Raw genomic sequence first — 23,549 nt, 5'->3', positions numbered from 1 at the left:
CTTTAACTTGGAATGACTGCTATGTACTGTATCTTATAATATATTAGCAACCCCTGATAAACTGATAGCCGTAGTAAAACAAGACAAATTCTTCTTACAAAATATTAATAGCAGGTATTCTGTACATTTTTAATATCTGAAAGTTATAAAGTAAAAGAAGAGGCAAAAACCTATCTGAGCTATGTTCTTCTTAGAAATTGAAAACTTTTGGGATCCTGTTCACGCGCCCCGTCCGTTTCAGTCCTAGCGCTCGTCCCGGCTCAAGTGGGGAGGGGAGGAGGGAGGAGGATCGGGTCCACGGGTCCATAAACATCAGGAGGAAGTCTGAGTCGCCCGGTTGTCCGTGTTACAGCAAAAGCTTGCCGTTGCGATGAATCTTTAAGATTTTTCCAAGTCTCTGTTTGGCTGTCGCCATTCCTTTCTTTAGCCGCTTGGCTGTGGGCGAAACAAATCAAAATGGTTAGCATATGCAACAACAACTTTGCAACTCTCTGATCACGCCGATACATTATTAAGTCGCAGCTGTGTCAATAGATTATTAAAGATCCCAAAATTGCAACTCTCATATCGGCCAGTGCAGCATAAACAAACCTTTAAGCATGAATCAATACTCATCACCTTTGGCGTCCGTCGAGAGTTCCCACGTTCGACTTTTGCTGGCGGGACAGATGAGGTGTTCTGAGATGGCGATGATGATGAAGGCCGTCTCTGGCTGAGGAAGACTCCGGGGGCCATGGGTTTGCGAGCTGCCGAGGGGGTCTTGCTCGTTCAGTGCTGTACTCATGGTCGCCAGGTTTGTCTCAGAGTCCGGGGTGGGTTCTGGAGAGCTGCTGTCCTGAGAGAGTTTGTGAGGCTCCTCTACAGCCACGGGCTTCTTTTTTGGTACTCTTTTTTCTTCTTCTTGATCTTCTGCTCCTCCTGTAGCAAGAACTAGTTAATAGGGTCTTCTAGCTAAATCAGTCTTACAGATGTTTCTGTTCAAATAAATGGAAGCTATTAGAAAGGATTCTGAAGTTCTTGGTATTAATCATGCTGCATGAACTCCACAAGTGTGTAAAACCTGAAAATCATGTTCTCCAGCATGATTTGAAAATGTGCCTAAATCTTGTGCTTTAAGACACAAAGGAGTTCACATGGTCAGTGCCACAAATTAGTGACCATAAACAATGCAAGGTGTTAAATATTTCTTATTTTCACATACATCATACATTTCATTATTAATTATACAAACTGTATATCCTGGATAAAAACGTTCATGTGGTCTCAGGCATCTGGACTATAAATTAAAGGCACGGTGCAATGCAATGATTTCAAATGCAACACTGTAATTAAATGAATTGTTTTACACAGTATTTACTATGGCTTTTGAGGGGAAGTGCGAAACAATTTCTCTGACAAAAGCGGGCGATTGCAGTTTTAACTGGATTAGGTTTGGCCAAAATGAATACTACTGTAATATTTCATTGTAATAAAGTATTTAATAAAATGTAATAATTTTATTTAAATCACACAACTGTAAAATTACAATACTAATACTATCGGTCATATTTGTCACTATCGCATTTTAATCCAATCCGCCTTTTATTTTGGCGGAACACCAAAGCTTCTCATTTGCTGATAACAGCAAGTGTATAAACACTTTTTATTACAACCTTGAGAAGATGGTTGACATATATCCCAAATACTTATAAGCGAGCCAAACTCAAAGCAGTCGTAGTGCAGTCTCAGAACTTAAACAGAGCTGCTTAAAGACACTGAAAACTGTGGATTATGAGCTACATGCATGAAATGAACACAGTGCAGCAGCCCTAGAATTGACTTCATTTAAAAAAACATAATAAAATGCTTAATGTAATAAAGTATTAACCTGATGAGACAGTTTAGCGGCCGCAGCTGCCAATCCTGTCTCTATGGACGCCACACGTGCCCCCTCCCGAGCTGGTCTCTCCTGTCGTGGTACAGTGGGCCCAACTCGTGCTGCGACAGTACGAATACAATCACATGTGTTTCAGTTTACATTACAGTCAGATTCCCAACTGAAACTGTAAACTTTGCACTACCTGTTGGACTATATGGAGTGTCGTCTGTATTTTTCCTTTTTTTCGATCTTGATTTGAAAATGGGACTGTCCTCCTCAGATTCCAGAGATGGATAAACTGGAAAAACAAACAAACAAACCAAAACATGTATTTTTCATTTAACGCCAGATCAGCATCCAAGGCTATACATAATTAACATTTGAAATAATCATAACAACAACAATACTTCAATAGTTTAACAGTATTATTTTTATAAGCAAACAAAACTGCAAGGTTACAAAAAGCAAAAGTTCCCTAATTCTACAGTTGCTACCATATTCATTCTTTTAAGAACATCTTCTCTTTTGAAGCATCGTATGTATGGTTTAGAGTTGCTAGGGAAAGCAATGTAAATGTTCACTGTCAAGCACGTTCGTTTCTTAACATATATCTTTACATTAGAAAGCAGTCTGTTTTTGCACTCCATAAACTACAGTGCTAAGTATTTTCTCATTGGACAGGATGTTAGCGTGACACAGATGCACGGCAGCTGTTCCTTGCCCTGCCTTGGCCTGCATGCACCTAGCTTCTTTGAACTCAACTACTCAGGAACACGCAATTTCCAACAATTAAATTATCAAGACAAAAAAATGTTTACAGAAAGGAGGAATGCCTGTGTGTTTGATAAAACTCTCTCTCTTAGTGTGAGTCCGAACGGGAATGTGCGTGCTAGTAATGACTAATTAGGGTATCAGATCAAAAAGCATTTAAAACAACAGTTTAAAACTCATGCTAATGGATTATTAACAGGCTACTAATGGTCTTGCTGTTCTTGGAATGGGTTCACAAAAAGCTATAAAAGAGACCACTCAGAAGGGGGAGACTGAAAAGTTTTAGCTGAGAGTAAACACGCCTGTCACTTTTCCGTGAATGAGAACCCTTAAGTCAAAATCAAACTGTAATCAGAACACTGATAGAACAGATTTACACTGTTTGGCTTTGCTCTGAGGGCACCTGGGCAATTCCATGTCATCATAAAACATCCTTGACAAATTGTCTCAGAGGAACTAATTGGTCTTGATAATAGTGCAAACAAGCTATCCAAGATGAAGGTGAGAGAATTGCAATCTGTTCTCCAAATGAGTTCTTAAAGGGATAGTTCAGCCAAAAATTAAAATGTCATCATTTACTCACCCTCTTGTCATTCCAAACCTTTATTTCTTCTGAATGTTGGGGTCCAACTTAATTGTATGGACAACAAAAACACTGAGACATTTTTTTTTAAATAATGTCGGGGTTCCTCAGAAGAAAGCAAGTCAACTTTGCGTTAACTGTTGCTTCAAGCACAGTAAAAGCGAACCGTTTTAAGCACTTACCGTAATCGAGTCCTTAAAGCAAGCTTCTAGGTGGTCCTGGTCGTCATCGAACATGTCCAAGCTGTCCACGCTGCTGCTCTTTTGCGTCTTCTTGGGCAAGCGTTTGGCCGGTCTCTTGCTGTTACCCCCCGCTCCGGCCACGCCGCTCTGCTTCTTGCTGGCTGTGCTGCTGTGCGAGTTGTTCTTCGCTTGGCTATTGCTCCAGGACGTTTGCAGACAAGAGTCTGATGGCAGGTTGGCCATGGACAACATGCCCTGGATGGCCTCCTGTGTGCTGGGGATGCAGGTGGCTGACTGTAAGTCCATCAATGAGAAATACACAACACACACGTACATTACTCCAGTGTCAGTGGCAATGAGAAGCGTTTGAATTTTAGGTGGTGAGTCGGGTGATGGTAAGCAAAGAGGTTGGAGATGGACACTTAAAGGTGAAGTGTGTAATTTCTGCACAACTAGCTTGAGTGATTTCCCAGACAAATTGTCCCAAGCAGACACTGTTGGCTTCAAAATGCATTTATTTACAATTAAAGTTACAATTACAGTTAATAAATCAGTACTGTTTTCTAGCATTGTTTCGCTGTAGTTCGTTTAAATGTCTTCAATCACTTAATAATCATACAAATGTTTTTTTTTATTACATTTTATTATTTATATGTTTATTTTTACTTTTGCATTATTACATTTATGTTTGCATCTTGATATAAATAAAGTTAAATAAAAATTTGAAATGTTGCCTTGGGAACTACCAAAAATAAAGTTAAGTTGAAGTAATAACAAAAACACATAAAACTGCTCAAACTTAACTGAAACAAAAAGTGAAAATATAAAAGCTAATTAAAAACATTAATAATACTATACTATACTATTAATAATACTATATATATATATAATGTGTACATTTTACATTTATATTTATGCATTTAGCGACTTACATTGCATTCGAGTTACAGTTTTACATTTTCTCAGCTTGCTTTCCCTGGGAATTAAACCCATGATAATATGCATTATAGTATAATATTTTAAAATTCAACACATTACACACATCACCTTTAAACCGCCATAAAATGTCTGATGTCATTTCCACTGCAGCTGAGTTACAGCACTGTTGCCTGGACTTAAATCTAAAGCAACCGCTTCGTTGGTAATTATATTTAATGGGTGGGCCTGGCACGCTAACATGAAAATCCAAGTTAAGATTCAACACAAGGGATGTCAGCATTATCTATAATGTCTCTACTCCCATTTATACTGAACCGTCATTCAACCAAATCTGAAAACACAAGCCAGAACTTACTTGTTCTTGTACAATCACATCCGCTAAACTAATAAACCACCAATCTGCACCTCTCGCTTTTGCTTGTCTAACTTACCTGTCACTAAACGTTCATTTCCTGCTAATCATCATATAAATCTCTTCACGTACCGTCAATCTTTTCGTGTCAGAAGATGATTCTGCCGTGTGAACTGAGAAGACTATTGTGTCCACATCTGCTTTTGAGCTCGAGGTAACCAGCAGAAAATACAGATTTAGCCTGTGCAGATTACCACCTATTAAGTGATTAACCAGTGAAGTGGAACAATGAGTCAAAAGCTCGTTTAATGTGGTCGCAACTGACTGGAGGCATTTCCTCCCCACAATCCTGCAGTCATATGTCAGGTTTAAAAGCACAAAAAAATAATTTGAGAAATTAACATATTTTAGCCATGTTTTCGTTCTCATTTTGTGTCGAGCTGATTTGCAGCTTTCAGCGCAGTGGAAATAGACCATCAAAAATGTGCCCAAAACAGCAAACAGTAAAATGAAGAGGAATGGCCTGAGGCTTTTGCAGTATTTGACAAATTAATAGTGCAGTGGGATTAAACAAATAATGCCAGCACATGTAAACCGCTTATAAAGAACCGTGCAAACGATTACTTTCGCCATCGTTCGACAGATGAAGAAACGCCTGTGCCCGATGTGTTTACAATCAGCGTGAAGTTTAAGAACTAACAAATATGACGTGTTTCGTTTTTTTTTAACGTCAGGAACATGCTTCATCATAAACTGTATGTTCCCCATGGCCCTCTGCCAAAGACCAAACACATCCATACTCTGTCACATTAGCGTGTGTGATGTGCAAAACATACCACGTGAATCATGAAAATACGTCAACTAAGGATGTGCAAAACTGACTAGTCTATAGATTATCTAAACAACTAGAAGCCTTGTACAATTAAACACTAGTTTAGGGTCATGCACATGAGATACTAGTCATTATTTTTCACGCAAGACACATTCTTGTGTTTTTAGAGCAAAACGGCATGAAACTGAATGCCATTAATTTTTTTTAACAGTTTTAACTTAAAGCAAACACTTCTGGATGCAGCGTAAGGACAAAAACTGTCTGTCTGAATATGCATTTAAAACATTTCAAAAATATAGCTTAAATGAATTGAATCAATAAATATACAGACTAAACACTTTATAGCACAAAATCTACACAATCACTGAAGCTATCGATTATGAAACGTAATATTGAAGGCAATGTTGTACTAAGAGAAACAGTTTACAATTATGATACCGAGCTAAAATTTGCACAAGTGGCACTCTTTTAAGTTCTGCTGCAAAAAACCAAAGCAAATCTAAAATAACGATAAAAAGTGTTATAAAAGCTATTAAGCTTCATTAATAAAAGCCTTTCACACACATATGGAAAACGGTCATGTGTGTACCTGTTGTTGCTGTAGTCAATGCCGCCCACTTGTTTGCTGGCCTGCAGGAGATCCAGAATCCCAGCTGAACTGCCGCCTTTATTCTTAGAGACCTTGGAGTTGCGACCTTTGACCTCTGTCTTGGCCTCTGTGTCTATGTGGAGAGATTCCTCATCTGATGAATCTGGACTCTGAAAAAAAAAAAAAGTATAAGCACACTATATTTCACAGAAGCTGGTGAATTTTGTGCTTTAGCAAAATACATTCTAATATCCCCCGACCTAAGCACACATACTTGCATAGAAATGATCAAAAGTAGACACGATTTTCGTTAGGTTTGTGGGTTTTTATTGGTATATCCTGTAACCTCCTGTAACCCCTAAAATAGTTTGCCTGTGGGCCTCTGTCGTGATTAACTTTCTCACTCTCATTTGATTCAGTCCACAGCTATTTCCTTCATCAGTTTTGAGGTGATATTTGGCTCTGTCTTGCAGCTTGCTCTCTTTGATTTGTGCCGTATGTTGGTTTAAGTCAGAACATAATGGGTGAATTATTACAAGCTCGAGAACATCACCGCTACGATGTTTTAAATGCATCCAGAAGGAATTAATCAGCTACTTCACGAAATAAAGATCGGAGATCTGAGATTTTGTTCTAATTTCTTCCTGTTTACTGTCAATCAGCCTTTTAATGTTATTACCACTGTCTGATTAAAGAGAATTATTATTGATGCTCTGTTAAATAACAATAGAGCAGCTATCTAAATAGAGTTTGTGCTCACCTTCATGTCCGACTGTTGTAGCTTTGGCTTTTTCGCTGGCTGAATGGGTTCTTTGATGTTTGATAAAACTGTAAATAACATCAGATGTTCAGCATTATTCTCACATAGCATGAGATGAAAGTTAAAAGACAAAGGTATCTCTTATAGGCAGGTCAACACGGAATCGTGGCAGATTTCCACATAATCTGAATAGCTACATTCCTCATCAAGCAAAATTAATGCAAGCAAAAAATGTCATTAAATTAAATGCACAGGACAGTAATTGCAACTTTGACTTGAAATTTAGCACCTAAGGTTTGAGATTTTTTTCTATATGTGGTAATAGCCTGTATTGTCTACTAGGAAAAATAAATGCAAGAAAAATAAATAAAATAATTCGGGACAAAATATTCTCAAAAAGCGATGAAACTTTTAATATATTATTCCAATAATAAAAACTGAATTGCTCTAAGAATGATTCACGAGCAGCAAAATTTTACTTAATTTACTCGTAGATTAATTTTGGGCTCTTGCTCTGTCCCTTTGTGTTACTTTGACTACTTTCAAATACCAATAAGGCGACAGTATTATCCACTCTTTTTAACACTCATTTCTGTAAAATCAGTGTTAAAAATTCAACAGAAGTCTGCAGATTCCATCTGGGCCTGATTATAAAGCCTATAATCATTTTTGCTCTTAAATGATGTTTTATTTAATCAGAAAAATCACCTGGCCCAGATCGCATATCATGAAACCTTACAGGAAAAGTCTCTCTTGACTGCGTTCTTTTTCCTCCTGATTGGGAATTCGTCGATCTTAAGCTCCCCCTCATCAGAGACATACTCATACTCGTCTCTCACAGGCTTGGTTTTTCTTCCTTAATGTTCTGTATTGAGCCAAAAACACTGAATTGGTCTGGGTCTTGAGCATCTTTGATCTGAGAAAGCCAGATGATGGAAAAGAACATTAGTTTGGATTGTCAGAATTGCTCAAAATTAGGGCTGTCAACCGAACTGAAATATTTCTAAATTATTAGTAAAACGTATCAATTTTTAAATCAATAAATGCATGAAACGTCAGAAATAAATTTAAATACAACGGCACTTACCCCAACAGCTTCTTATTCGACAATGAAAATGCAAATTTATTGTCTTTATGGCTGAGTAGACTTTTGTCAAATTTGTGCTCTTCTTCCATTTTCAATAACGAATCGGGTTTGCTATTCTAAAGATGAAAAGAAACACCAAGCAACAATCAGTGCTTTTGAAACTCTTCCCGTCTCACACATTTCACAGGTCTTCTCTGTCAGCCTCTATTTGTCAGCCACGTCCATTGTGATCAGGCGTCAAAGACTGAAGCCATTGCGGCTGATGACCTTGAAGACTATCTAGCAGAGACTCCTCTCCATCTGCAAATGTTTGGCAAGCGGCAAAGGAGCACTCGGATCAGGAGACTTGGAGCGACTACAAACATTCCTGGGCTGTCTGGCATTGAATTTTCCTCCTTGAACGAAAGCCCTGTAATGCCTTCCGTTCACCAGAATTAAGCTTTTCCTACAAAAGCCATCCCATGTTATCCAACAGTAATGACACAACACGCTCATTTTTAGAGCAGAAAGGAAGGCATATGTAAATACTTAGCTGGCATGTCGGGGATATGACATAGCATTATAGCATTAGATAAACTCTGAGCCTGGGTAAAGGGTTCTGCTGATTTGATGAGCCAAGAACAGAGAGAGTGAGTGAGCCGCAGAGTTATTTCTGCTGATTGCTTTGATCTGAAACGTGTAAATCACTTCTGGATGATCCCAAAGCCCTCTGTGCTACTTTTCAACTTGTCGGGGTTTGATATCATTTGCATGGATTTTCAAAGCTTCGCTCTAGCGCTGATCTATGTTGCAGTGGAGGAAATCATTACGCTTGTGTTACACCACGACCCAGACTTATTCATCACAGTTGTTTCCTTACGTTGTAATCCTAACAAACCTACCTTATATTTCCATTTGGCCTCAGTCTTGTTCTTATTATGCTCTCGAATCATTTTAAACTTATCAACGTCGTTCGGTTTACTCGTTTCCCTCTCCATAATACTCATCCCAGTCTTTACCAGCTGCGTAATGTGAGAGACAAGAAAAGTTGGACATTAATAATGGATTAAATTGCATAACGATGGTTCTAAAGTGGGGGATATATTTACCATATATTCACAATGATTCTGCAAGCGCAGCATTATTATATATTGTTCATGTTCAGTTTATTTGAGTAATTTCTTTATGTTACAAATGATTTATACTTTAAAAAAACATTTTTTATTGCTTTTGAACTTCCTATTCATAGAAGAATCCTAAAAATATATCATAGCTTTCAAAATGTATAAGAAGAAATGTTTCTTGAGCACTAAATTAGCATATTAGAAAGATTTTTTAAAGATAATTTGACTTTGAAGATTTGAGTAATGATAGGATCAACTATAAAATATAAAACTGTTATTTTAAATTGCAAATCTGTTTTACAATTTCACTTTTTTTACTGTGATCAAATAATGCTAATAACATTTTAATGAGATATTTTAGGTTACTGCATTAAATATTTTAGTAACGCTTTACAATAAGGTTTCGTTTGTTAACTAACATAAACAAACAATACATTTATTAAAGTATTTATTTATCTTTGTTAACATTAGTTAATAAAAATACAATTGTTCATAGTTAGTTTACAGTCCATTAACCAAAACATGAACTAGTCTTATTTTAATAATGCATTAACAAATGCCGAAATTAGGACTAACTCATTTTAATAAATGTTGTAGAAGTATTCTTAGTTCATGTTAACTAATGAACTTTATTGCATAGTGTTACCATCATTTTGTCAAAATACACCCTTTTAAGTAAATAAATATATATTGAATATCTTAAGGCTGAAAAACTTTACTTTTTTGGGCTGGTCCATCTTGTTGAGGATGTCCTTTGCATGGGATTCAAGAGCTGCCAGACTGGAGGGCTTTTTCTCAGGTAAAATACTTTCTTTTGCTTTCTTCGCTTTCTTTTTGCCACCTTCTTTTATTTTGGGTTCCTTCGGTGGTTTGGGCGCCTTGGGCATTTTGGGTGGCTTTGTGGCTTTCTTCCTGGCTGGCTTATCTCTTGGAGGGGTGGAGATGTGGGCAGGGGACATGGGCTCTTCCGGTTCTGACGGAGCAGACGGGGTTCCTCCGCTGGGGGCTTCGAGTTGCTGGGTTCATTCTTTATGGCTTTTGTTGCGTTCTGAGTCACAGACATAGTGGAGAAGTTGTCAGCCATTAGTGATTCTGACAATAGCTGTCTGAACACGTACAAAAACATTCTACGTAATAAAAATCAAGATCATATCTGAATAAATGAGAGTAAAGACAAGTCTCCTTCGACTTTGCAACGTCTCACCTCTGAAATCCGAATCTCTTTGGCAAGGTCTTTAATGAGCTGTGCTGGCTTCATGTTTTCTGGAAGCTCGTCCTCATGTTCTAAAAGAGCCTTTGGAAAAAGACAAAAGCAAGAGTCACGGTCAAGTTACATTATTTAAACCTAATAGAGAATATCAAAAATACTTTTTTGTAGCAAGATATACCTGTTTTTTAGTCCACGATCTAAATGCTCCATTGACAATTTTGGCACCGTGTACCAAGTAAGGAGGTGGCTGTTTGTTTGCCTTATGTAAACCTGCAAAATGATCAGGAAATTTTGCATCACTCCATTATTGTCATCTGGATTCAAACGCTGCGTATAAGTAACATAGTAAGGGCTGTTTTCTAAATACGCAAATTGCTAAAAGGCCAAACTTTCCTTAAATCATTAGCAGCAATGCATAATACTGTGGTCGCCCTGTCAGAAACGCTCAAAGCATGAAACTCACTGAAAGAAGTGGGGAAACATTACACCAGAAATAAAAGTGGACTACATTTTCAACCGAACCCATTACTGTTCAATAACAAAGGCCATTCATATATCAAACTGATTACTTCAATCCAGAGCGGCCCAAACACAGTCATGCGCCTTTTGGAGCACCGGCCTCAACACTGATTACATTGGACTGGATACACAGCCACTACAGGAAATATATTCCACACTGCATTTAAATTAATAACATGAACATAAAGTGAAAGCTGAAACAGTGAAATGAGAAGGGAAGCAATAGAGCTGGCAGTGGCCCAGTAGGCCTTCTGGGACAGGGGCCAAGGACTTTTTTTTCCCTCTACCTGAAGTCACACACGAGAGTTGAACCCTTGAAAAGATGACCTTGAAAGCCGATTCCTCCCTCTGAACATTAGATAGCTCGGAGACCAACTGCGGCCCTTTTTTGCAATGTGTGCTCTACAGCAATCTGGCAAAATTAAGTAACGTGACGGGGTAAAATGGTGGAAATATAAACACGCAGTCCAAGGCCAGATGAGGGGAGTTTAAACACCAGGTTGTAATGGAGCAAGTGATTCTGCCTTTTGAAGCTAATCATCTGTGAACTCCACGATGCACCGATCTAATGACTGCAATAATATGCCGCTATCCAGACCCTCCTCATCTGCTCAGCAGACCCCTTCCAGGATCACGCACGAAGCGAGGGAGAAGGAAGCCATTTGAGTCTACCTTACGACATTAGATCTTTTTATTTCCAGTCCCAAAGTTCACTATTATGGATAAATCTTGGGCTGTGCAGGATGGAAAGGCAATTTTTGAAAGCAAAGCCTTTGAAGCCACTTCAGGGGAGTCACACATGGGAGCTTTGCTGTGAATGATTTAAGTTTGCAATAGCGTAAATGGTTGCCGTGAAGCTGACACTTTGCACTTTCTGAATTTAGTGAAATAACAAAACCAATTTTTTTTTTTACATCTATTTGTAATACTTTATATTAATTGCTCACCTTTAAACCGCTCCAGGTAGTATTTTCCCACATACCAACATGCTGTTTCAAAGTTTGGAAATGGAGTGAGGCTGGCAACTTTGAGTCTTTTTTCCACCTCATATGCCCTGAGTGGAGAAGCAAAGAGAGGATTACTGAAAAGTGTGCCTTGAGAGGAAATCGTGGTCTTGCACATGTAAAAAAAAAAATGCACTTCAGAAGGCAAAAGCATATGCTCTTGACTTCCCCTCTTTTTTTTCCCTCTTGCTACAGAGGCTTGGAAGTGCCAAGAATAGAACAGGGAAGGTCTGATGCTTAAGCGCTTCAATTGCATCACCGTCCACCAGTTGTCATTTGCATGGCAAACTGCATGGAATAACTTTAAAATGGCAAACATTAGGCATTTATACTTCCAAATAATAATTACAGTATGCATCCACCCCACAGTACAGTTCTATATATATATTTATGCAAAGTTAAAACAACTTTAATACCATACAGTTCCAAAACCTAGATACTGCTAATTTGACAATGCATTAAATGCAACATTTCTCTCACTTTGATGCAGTATCTTGAGCTGATCACTGACCTCATTTGCATCTCCACACTCAGACTGTGAACAAAATGCCCAGAGAAGGCTAAGCAGTCTACAGGGGTCAGTATTGCATTAATCCAACCTGCCATGAAATAAAAACAAGGCAATGATGTTATCCGACGACTTCATCAAGCCAAAGTAAAAATTAAATTAAAAATAGTCTCACCTGATGGAATGAAAAGAGTTTGCCCTTGTTTCAGTGTGCACTTGTAACACTTGTCCACTTGGTCAGCAAAAAACATCTCGCTGTGGTTGGAGGAGGACCTCCAGCGCTCGTATAGAGAAAGGTTGGCAGAAGTGGGCTTGATAAGAAAGAAGATTTTCTCTCCCTTTACAACACAGATGAAATACAAAGTTCAACATCCACTATGCAGCAGTATTCAGTGGTATAATACAGTGCTTGGTCAATCGAAATCAAGCAATTAAGAGAACAATGTAATAAAGTCAATGTCATTACCTAAATTGGCCAGTTAATTATTGACTGCAATATAAATGAGTTACTCAACAAATTGCGACTTTTGTTAACCGATGAACTCATCAATCAATAAATGACATACTTTAAAATCACTTAAAAATACAACAACGTTAAGAATAGCAAAAAGTAATGAATACAAATTTTAAAAACTTAATTTTAGCAATAAGATGCATTTAGATATAGCATGCATAAGTCACCTTAAGTACGTGATACCACACGGAGGCACCTCCGCACTCAATGTGAAAGTCTGTGTAGCTGTCTTTCACACATATGAGACAATATTTGGACACCTTGGGCTTCCCCAACAATGCGTCGTCAGGCCAGTAATTTTCCACCCAGGATAACTTGCGAACTATCTGCGGACTCTCAACAATATTGGCCATTCTAGAGATATAAGAAGAAGAATAGTAAATATTCCAAAAGTTGCCAAACAAAATTAATGACACCCATTAATATACTCACATCCACATTGTGTATTGTATTTAATAATGTTGTTTTGTTGTCTTGCTGTAAAATGTGAACATTTGCATATTTTCATTATTACTTACTAAAAGTGCTTTCAAACAATTAATCATGATTAATCGCATCCAAAATAAAAGGTTTTGTTTACATAATATATGTGTGTACTGTATAGATTTATTTTATATATATATATATATATATATATATATTATATATATATATATATATATATATATATATATAAATACACACTCATATAGTGTATGTTTTAAAAATATATGCTTGTATTTACATGTGGATATTTGTATTTATATACTTTTCATTATATATGAATATATTTATATACAAATATAAAATTTTTCTTAAATCTATAAATGCATGTGTATTTAAATTTTTTAAATAAATCTGCACATCACACACACACACAAACACATATTATGTAAACAAAAACATTTATTTAACATGAATCACTATTAATTGTTTGACAGCGGAAAAAACTGAAGCAATGTTTAATTAAGAAATAAAGGCTTAATGCCTTTTAATGAGCTTATATTTATATATTAATAATGACTTTTGAAATAAATAAAAGAGTTTGCTTTATGAAAATTTGCATAGATTTGTAAAATGTTGCTATCTTCATATCAGTAAGGACTGCTTACCTTGCGTCTGAAAACTCTAGGTTGATCACATTTAATACTTTCTTTCTGTTTGTGCTGTAGTAATAATCAACAAATTCTTTTAACTTCATCTTGCTGTTTGTCTGTTTGGTAACATCGACAACATCCACAAGAACATCAGGTCCTTTGAATAAAAAAAAAAAGAAATCAATCAGAACAACACATTGCACTTACAGATATACTTTCATACCGATCATCAAAAACCACTGGACCATTGGTTTTATTATACTTCCATAAAACGCTTACCAACATAGTTTTCCACATCACTGACGTAGAACGTGGGTGCAGGCATAGCCATCCCCAGCCCATCTTTCTTCTGGATGAGAATCGGCTCATTGAATCCGTTCTCCTCAAGGTAGTCCAGCGTCATCTGACTTCCAGACAGCTTGACCACCACATCTTCTGAACTGCAGTGGAAAACAGAGCGTCAGCATGTTACCTACAGTCACCTACGCGATTTCTCCAAGACATCATACTGGAATCTTCATCAGTTTGCATGTCTGGTGGAAAAGTTCAGAGCCTGAGCAAAGCTGATCGTGGAGCGCCATCTACTGGACACTGAAGGAACTGAAGAGCTTGGACATTATCAGGGCACTGGCCCTTTAAATTCCTCACGCAGGGCTGGGTGCCTGGACACAGGTGTACTATACCTGGGGAATGTCCTGCTGCGCAGCTCTTTAATGAACACCTGACTGCCATTTTGAACCGGTCTGACGTCTCCACTTTGCCCGTGTCATGCTTATTCCAGCTCTTTTTCTTTTCACTGTTGAAATGGTAAACAGATAAATCCAACCAAATTAAAATCACACACTATGAAAACAATATTTTTTTCATTGAAAACCTATGCAGCCTGCAGAAGCCAAGTAGACAAGTACAAAAGGTAAGACATTTTAAACATTAAAATAGTAATTTAAACATTTGTCATTTGTCACGCAAAACTATGTATTTTAATGTGAATTCTTTTCATAAATAATATAATATATAATCATATAATATAGCACTTTTCCTAAACTTGTTTGGAAGTGTTGAATTGATAAAACTAATAAAGACCCTCATATTTTGTTTTTACAAAATTATACTACGGCACATGATGATTGATTAAAATATTAATTAAATGACATCTAAACAAAGAATATACATAGAACACTAACATTACAGAATGTTATTTATTATAAATGTTTATATCTTAAAATGTATTCTTGAAATACCAAAGTATTTTAGTTTATTTTAGCATGAGATATGTAACTCTCCAGCTTTCAGTGTCACGTGATCCTTCAGAAATCATTCTAATATACTGATTTGCTCATCAAGAAAAATGTTATCAATATGTGTGTGTGTGTATACAGTGGTGGATTAAATTATTATACTAGTATTTTCACCAGATAAAATTTGTTTTAAGTTATTTATATCTTTTTGTATTGTTTTTTTCCAAACATTAATTTTGCTGTTAATAAAAAGACTAAATCCAGAAGAACTGGGGCTACGTCTCCAAGACACTTCAAGTAATCTACCTGCAAAGCTGCAGTACTTTTAAAAGTTTGGTCACTTTATACTAGGTGGCTTTAACTACATTGTATACATTTAAATTAATAATTTGGTACAATGCACTTCATACATGTTTTTACATGTTTATTATAGAAATAATACCTATCTGTAATACATTTCTGCACTTACATTTATAACTACACACTGACCCATTCATTACACCTTAACCTACCCTTAAACCTACCCATAACCTACCCACCTCAATAGCAGCAAAAGTATTACTGTACTTATTTTTTAGGCATGTGTATAAAAAGACTGTACAATTAGAGTGTCATAAACATTTTTTCTTTATCATTAAACTTCTATTAACTAAATTTTAATTTTAAATCTTGGGATGCACCGAAAACATTTATTTCACAAATGCATAAATTAAATAGCCAAAATGTGCTTTTTACGGTTTTGCCTAGCTTTAAAACAAAAAACAAAAAAACATTTTCTTAAATATACATATAACTATACCAACAAAGCAATTTTTAACTTAAAATTTATAAGTTTAAATTAAATAAATATTATATATTTTAGGCCATATTTGAGACCCTTTCTTGAAACAGGGATGTATTTGTTTTTGTACAAATAAATGCAGCCTTGTTGAGCAGAAGAGAATAATTAAAATATTAGAAGATAATAAATGTATTAATAGAGCTGTTGCAATTATTATGATAATTACTATTGTCTTAAATTTCTTATTTTATTTTAAAAATGCATGGATATGTTACCTTTCAGCCGACTAGGAACAATATTTTCACGCAGATTTGGACTTTGAACCTGGCCAACAAGCAGGGTTCCTGCAGCGAGTTGGAATAAGCTATCCGCGCATAAAAAAAAAACGCTTTACATTTTATTTACTAATTTGTCGATTCGGTCCATTGCAAATTCGGTCATCACACAGTAACCAGCAACAGCTACCGTTCTTCTTCCCATCAGAGACATGAGATGAAGTGCTAAACGGCCTCTCACTGTCAGTGCTTGTAATGATTGCAGCGTCTTTCTTTGACACTTTTAAAAGCCTTTACACCGCTGCATTAGCACACGCCTGTATTTAATCACGTCATTGTTTGGCTTAATTTACAAAAATAGCTTTTTTTTTATTTTCATTCGATGCATCCCTAATTAAATCGACATCCGGTGAGACCATTCTTTGCATTCAAAGCAGCTTTTGCTTTAGGCGCATTAGTGCACAGTTTTTCACGTAGCTTTGTATTTAGGTTTCTTGAAGTGTCTTGGAGACGCTGCCACGGTTCTTCTGGATTTAATCTCTACCAGTTTGTTGTGTTTCTTCCTGTCATTCCAGACAGACTGGATGATGATGATGAGATCAGATCTCTGCGTGGAGCACTGGCAGACTCCTTGTGCAAACGAAAATCTCGCTGAATTATTACAAGTAATGGAAAACAATTATGTTTGGAAATAAATGTAAGCAATTTTTTTTTTTTGAGCCACTTTTTCCTTCTATAGAGCTGCTTATAGCTGAACTGAACGCATTTCATAATGATTCACATTTCATAAACAAACTGAGCTGAACAGCGACCCCATTTTTTTTTTAAATGTTACTTTGTCTGATTTGACTGCTATTTTCTTGTTTATTACCCTGAAGCTGCTTTTGAAGCAATCCCTATTGCATGAAGCGCTATATCAATAAACATGACTTGAGTAAACACCTAATTCATTCACAGTATAATTACTGAAAGATACTTACAGGTGGATTTGCCGTGGGTCTTTTCACAGTTAGGACAGTGATAGATGTCAATATCTGGTGCTTCATCTTCATCCACTCCCACACAGCTGAAATAACATAAATAGCATTTAAGCATTGAGTTACAGCAAATCAAATCTGGTTAAACGTGTTTCTGTAAAACAAATCTGCAACACGTTGCGCCTGCATAAATACTCAAAGATCTGGTTTTGACAGAATCGCGCTCCTCTGATAGTCATTCAAAATTAGCCGTGAATTCTGATGAAATATTCAGAATGGGAATGTTAACAGATGGCTTTCTCCAAACATTATGGACGTTCTCGTATGGACAAGTCTCTACCCACTGCTATGGCTGCCCCTTAGAGAGGCCCTAGTGATCTGCTTTGTTTGGCAGGTTCAGGTCACATGTCCTGAGGTTTTGGAGGTCCAAGGCCCCAGGGAACCATCCTGGTCCATAATCCAGCACCGTGGGGATTGTGCATTTCTGATGATACAGTGTTCAGTATACGCCAAATATGGCGTTTAGTCTGATGGCCAACAAGCTCAACCTTCTTCCAGCTGGCTTCAGAGTCTACCACATGCCTTCTGGCAAAATTACAACCCGAGATGTCATGTGACATTTTTAACAGTGGCTTTCTCTTGACCGCGATCCCACTAAGCTGCTGAAGAACCCAAGCAACAGTTGTTGTATCGCAGTCTCTTCAGAGTTGTCAGTGGTCACTTTCTGGCCCTTGACTTCACACAAGTGTTCTTCATTTAACTATGCGTTTCTCGAAAACCCAACTGAGTGCACTAGCTTGTCATGGGACAGTCCGCCAACAATGAAAATTCTGTCTTTGGAGACGCTTAATTTCTAGCGATTATCACAGATTTAATTACACAGACTGTCTCTGCATTTCATTAAAAAAATTAAGCGTTTAATCTCATTATTACATTACTATCACTTTATTCTCATATGCGATACTGTTCAGTGCTTTGTTACAATCTGTATTGTTAAAAGCGCTATATAAATAAAAGTGATCGATTGATTATAAACCTGTATGGCTTTCTTTCTTCTGTGTAACACAAGAACATATTGTGAAGAACTAAAATAAATACAACGGGAGACAATCGAATCTAAAACAAATCAACGTTCTTAAAAATATCTTATTTTGTGTTCCAGGATTAGAAAGCGATGAGGGAAATGATCGTTTTCTCAGATTTTCACATTATGGGTTGTTTCACATCTGTTTTGCATTGCTATCAGTCTGATCAGCAGCAAAAATAAAAAGAACAAAATATTAAATCCACTTTGATTCAATCGATGTAAACGAAGCAAACATGAAAAACCTTCAAGAAGCTCAAAACCTTTTATAGGCACTGTATGCAATTCTGTCACCCCATCTGCAGTGCAAATGTTCTCCCTATCATAAAATAAACCGGATAACACATTCCTGCCATTAGGAGGAGCTGTTCATGGGTCATGAGCAAATGCTGAATTGGGAGTGTCCATTATGGCTCTCCTCCAGTGTGGTATAATTACTACGTGCAGTCGTATGAATATCACACATGCTGTCCACTCAGATGGTGGGTGGTGTCAGCACCCTTGAATCATAGCAAAAGTGAAAGGAGCCAAGTCTTAGTACAACAAAGAGTGCATGTGGGTGTGAAGGGTCAAACCGCCCACTCGTGCATCAGGATTAGCAGTGAAATACACTCTTGATGTTCTCCGTCTTTCCTCAACTAATCCTTATCATGAGCATCTGCATGCTGCCAATAAGAGGCCACTTCCCTTTTCAAATTAAAGGAGCAGTTTAGCCAAAAATAAAACTGTACTGTTATTAATTCACAATTATGTAATTCAAAACGCTTAAAATGTAATTCTGTGTTCCACATAAAAAATTTTTTTTTTTTTGATAGTAGTCATTTTTTTTGTATAAAAATATGATACTGGAAACGCTTTAATCCATTTAAATCATTTAAAATGAAATGTAAAAAAAATGAAAACCTTGTATTGTCAAATATAATAACAATTAAAAAAAAGTTTTTAATACAGCCAATAAGACAAAATTAGAATTTCTGAAGAATGTTCATGCAAAAATAATTTATAATAAAATAAAATAAATAATTTATAACAACAATATATATATGCTATATTACTTCTGAAGTACACTGTGAAGGATTCTCAATAAAGAAGGTTTTGTGAGAACGATGAAAGAATATTAATATGAAAAAGTATGAAAATTATATTCCTTTTTGACTGAAAGGTTACTTTAAGACTAAACTGACACAGCTTTCTCTTTGTGAAATTACATTTAATACGTGTCCCATTGTGCTGACAAAATAGACCTTAAATCGTCAGACAGCTGTCTGCAATGGATCCGCACCAGAGCGCACGATGACGTTTATTTATGGGGCCATTTTGTATGTTAAGTGTCAATAGTAAGAGAAAGTCTCAAAACCGCTTTCGGGAAATAGTTATGGAACATCTAAAAAAGCATCTTGTCAAAAGCAGCAACAACACCTTAAGTACATCATAGAACAAATACGGTTATTATACCTGTTACCTCAACACAGGTGCAATTAGTGTGTTATTATAACTTATTAAATCAACTAGTAAAATATGCCAAAGCTGCTCTGTCGCAGACTGCCTATTACCGTTAATGGGACAAAATCTCATTTAGGATCTGATGCGCCACACTTGTAGCTGGCATGCTGCCCCGTGAAAGAAGGGGATGATGTCATTCATTAGCACCTGAGGAGCACACACCCACACAAACAGCGGCATGCGCTCAGGTGTGTTTCACACGGCCTCTTCATTTCTGTACGCCAGCCAGTACGCTCGCATTATATTATATCAACACGTCCACTGTCGAAGGAAGTGCGTGCCGGTCGCAGAGGAACCTTTCGGAACCGATTAAACATTTATGAAACGCATATAAATACTAGAACTGTTGTACAATTAATTCAAGCAACAACTAGAGGACGTAACATTGCGGAAGTGGAGGTACTTATTAATATCTTTGGTGATGATGCTCATCTGTTCGTTGTTTCTAAAAGCAAAAAGTGATCTTGTAGTTAAGCTTTCGAGCCCATGGCTGCGTGAAAGTGAGGTAAAAAGTGAGGTTACTGAGTTCACGTGCTGTGGGTTCCCACACTATTTGACCTATAAATTTCTAGGAATTTTCTATTAGCTTTACAGTAATTTGTGGCATTTTTACAAACCGTTTGTGAATTGAAGATTACTGAAAAGAGGGAGATATAATTATGGCTTGCAAACACGTTTATTCTTTATCATTTAAACCCAAGCACTAAAATACATGCGTACACCCATTTAGCCAATGAAATATGGTATAAAGCAAACGAGAATTTATTTTTTTAATTTACTACATGAGTTCATTTTTTCAGGCCTGCAAAAAAACAACTTTAACAAGTTCCAGAGTTTCTATAATTCTGGGAACCTGATCCTAAGTTACATCCAAAAGGTCCTTCCTACAAATAGCCAGCCGGAAGACACTTTAAATGTAACAACTTACAAATAATCAAAAATATTAGCCAGGCCAAAAAAATAATTAATTTAAAAAAAAAAAACAGACGAGTTTATCAGTTGAATTCTGTGCAACGGATTTACAAGGCATCAATTTTGTTTAATGAAGCTGAGTGTAATGCGCTCCTATCATCATCAAATTAACCAAAATATTTAATAAACAAACACTCAAAGGGCGGGGAAGTGTGTGACTGTGAATGACAGGCGTTTCAGTTCTATTTAAATCTGTCCATTTCTGCGGGTGCAGATTCTATCAGTCTATCCAGAAGTGATAAACAGCGCAGTTCGTATGATAGTATATCTATGCTGCAACTTAAACGTTACAGTTCTGCAAAGCAGGTAAAACTGTAATAGTAAATATTATATATATTATATAAAAATTTTTTTTTAGAAGCGTGACCAGTTTAAACTCAAGACCGTAAATCTAATACTTATAAACATTACTACATTTTCCACAGAAAATCAATTATGAAACACGTTAAGTTAGCTACATACCTAAATGTTGCAAGTTAACTATTTATTTCAAAACTATAGCAAGAATTACAAAAAAGACCAAACTAACAGCAGTTACACTGAAGAGCGCTCAGTAAAATAAAACAAACTAGTATCATAAAGCTTCAACCACACTATTGCAGCGTCAAAGTAACGGCTACAACGCAACAGCAAAAGCGACAACCTACTAAAAAGATTAAAAACATTTCTCTGGTAAGACTGCTGTCATAAACAGCTTAATAACGAATTTGTCCGAGTTAACATCGGCGTGTGCACACTTTTAAGCCACACTTAGCTATAACTGGTTTCTCTCCTCATCTGTGCCATACCCTCTTAATAGAGGTCACGGAGGTTTAAAATCACCGAGGGCGGTAAAGCTCGGTCACTCCAACAGAAACAAACACGACGGCGTCAATATCAGCATTTTTTACACATTTTAACACGCAGTTAACCGCAGACAGCGACACTGAATGTGCGCGTTAAACAGTCACACGTCTTTAAACGACAATAGGCGCCGTGCTGTTAGTTTCTTGACCGGAACGTTTGAGGAGTAACAATCACTCGGCTCATTAAAGGGTTAAAATTAAACGCGCGTAAATGTATCAGTCGGTGAAGCGGAACGCTTGTTCTTTGTTTACATGGAAGAAACATAACGTTAAACCTTTTCTCGCGCAAGTTTCGCTCTCGCTCAGCAAACAAAACAACCAGCGGGGGAAATTCAAGATGAATTCAGAAAATAATAGACTACAGATCCGACTCCATTATTGGATCGAGCCAGACTCGTTTGCTCGATGCACGCCGCTGTCAGTGACGCTTCCTGCAATAGACGGCCAATAAATCTGAACTTGCTGCTTTTGATTACGATGAATACAGTGCACGATAGCGGCTAGATGTCATATATGTTAAAAACGTGCAGAGCAGCTCTGAATCTGCAACGTCTGGCTCAGATGCGGTCTATTATTCTTCCAGCAGACGCCGGAAAGGACGAGGAGGACAGCTTTTATACAGTTCAAAGCCCCCTAAAGCACCGATGTGAGAGAAATCTGGACGCATAGGGCGCATAAAGGAAGGCGAAATGTGTAAAAGAAAAGCCATTCGCGTTCGCAGACACCCACGGCTCGCTACTACGACAGCGTCCAGTCTGAGACGCGACCAAAGCGTGCGATGCACGCAGATCGAGCCCGCATCGCGGAAAATACATCGAAATGGCTTTACGATTAAGCAAATCTTTTTGTACCGTTCACAAAAATGTGTCAACCGAGCCAGCTAAATATAACTCCGCCTTCTTCTTCAAGCGGCCCTCGCTCTTCGGGGCAACACAAAATGCGCGCACGCGAGCAAAACGCTTCCATCCAAATCCACGCTTAAATAGTTGAACGAAATATTGCGGTTACCTGCCGTGAAACCAGTCTTTGCAGGCGTCGCATTCGATCATAAACTGGGTTACGTCGTAAGGTAATCTGCAGATGCAATAGACGGGTACAGTCGCCATGTTAGATCAATTCACAACAACAGCCGGAGAGATGGATGGGGGCAGCAGGAACCTCCCGTAACACAAACTACAGCGATATGAAGAGCCGCGGAGCTGCTCCTGCGTCCATTCGAACGTTCCCCCGATCCGACGTTACAATGTTACGATGTTAAAATGTTTCCCGCGCTGCATTGACGTGTGCATGCCCCCTGGTGACTATACGAGCGCCGAGACATTCATGAAGCCCCGAGAAAATGCATCCTTTCATTGTAATATTGTTACGTCAGTCTACAAGACGGGAAAAATCGCCTCGGTCATGCTGGTCCAGATGAATGGAGCTCATTAAACGCTGCGGCTTCTTCTCAGGGTTTCCCGGGACGATAGAAAGACGAAAATCCACCGCCAGGGATCTCCAGCCAACCGTCGAGCCAGCTGCAGCAGAGTCTATGACACGTTAATAAGATCTCACGCAGTTACGGCGTACAAGTCGAAGGAATAGAAGAACAGAGGATTAGTTCAACATTTGAAATTTCAGCTAGATATTATACGGCACTGCGCAAAGTAAAAGCACGTGTGTTAGATGGCTAGGTATTAATAACTAGTTTTTACTCATTTATATATATTATGTATATATGTATGTGTTACAAGCAACTTGAATAAAGTTGAAATTAATCAATGCCAACTAGGCTATATGGGCCTAGTCAATAGCACAATTTTTTTTTAAATTGTACGTATTTTTAAGAACGTGCAAACATGTATATATACGTATATGTATATATATATATATATACACACATACATACATATATACATATATATACATATATACACATATATATATACATATATACACATATATATATATATACATATATACACATATATACATATATACACATATA

The 23,549-nt window shown here is 37.3% G+C and overlaps 1 pseudogene; it reads right to left on the bottom strand.

Annotated features, from left to right (window-relative positions):
* Nucleotides 1-298: 298 nt before the first annotated feature.
* On the bottom strand, nt 299-23,227 carry LOC122354545 (annotated as a pseudogene).
* Between the last annotated feature and the right edge of the window lie 322 nt (nt 23,228-23,549).

Source organism: Puntigrus tetrazona, chromosome 11 (assembly GCF_018831695.1).
Source record: "Puntigrus tetrazona isolate hp1 chromosome 11, ASM1883169v1, whole genome shotgun sequence".
NCBI lineage: Eukaryota > Metazoa > Chordata > Actinopteri > Cypriniformes > Cyprinidae > Puntigrus > Puntigrus tetrazona.
This window is presented reverse-complemented; position numbering and strand designations above follow the sequence as displayed.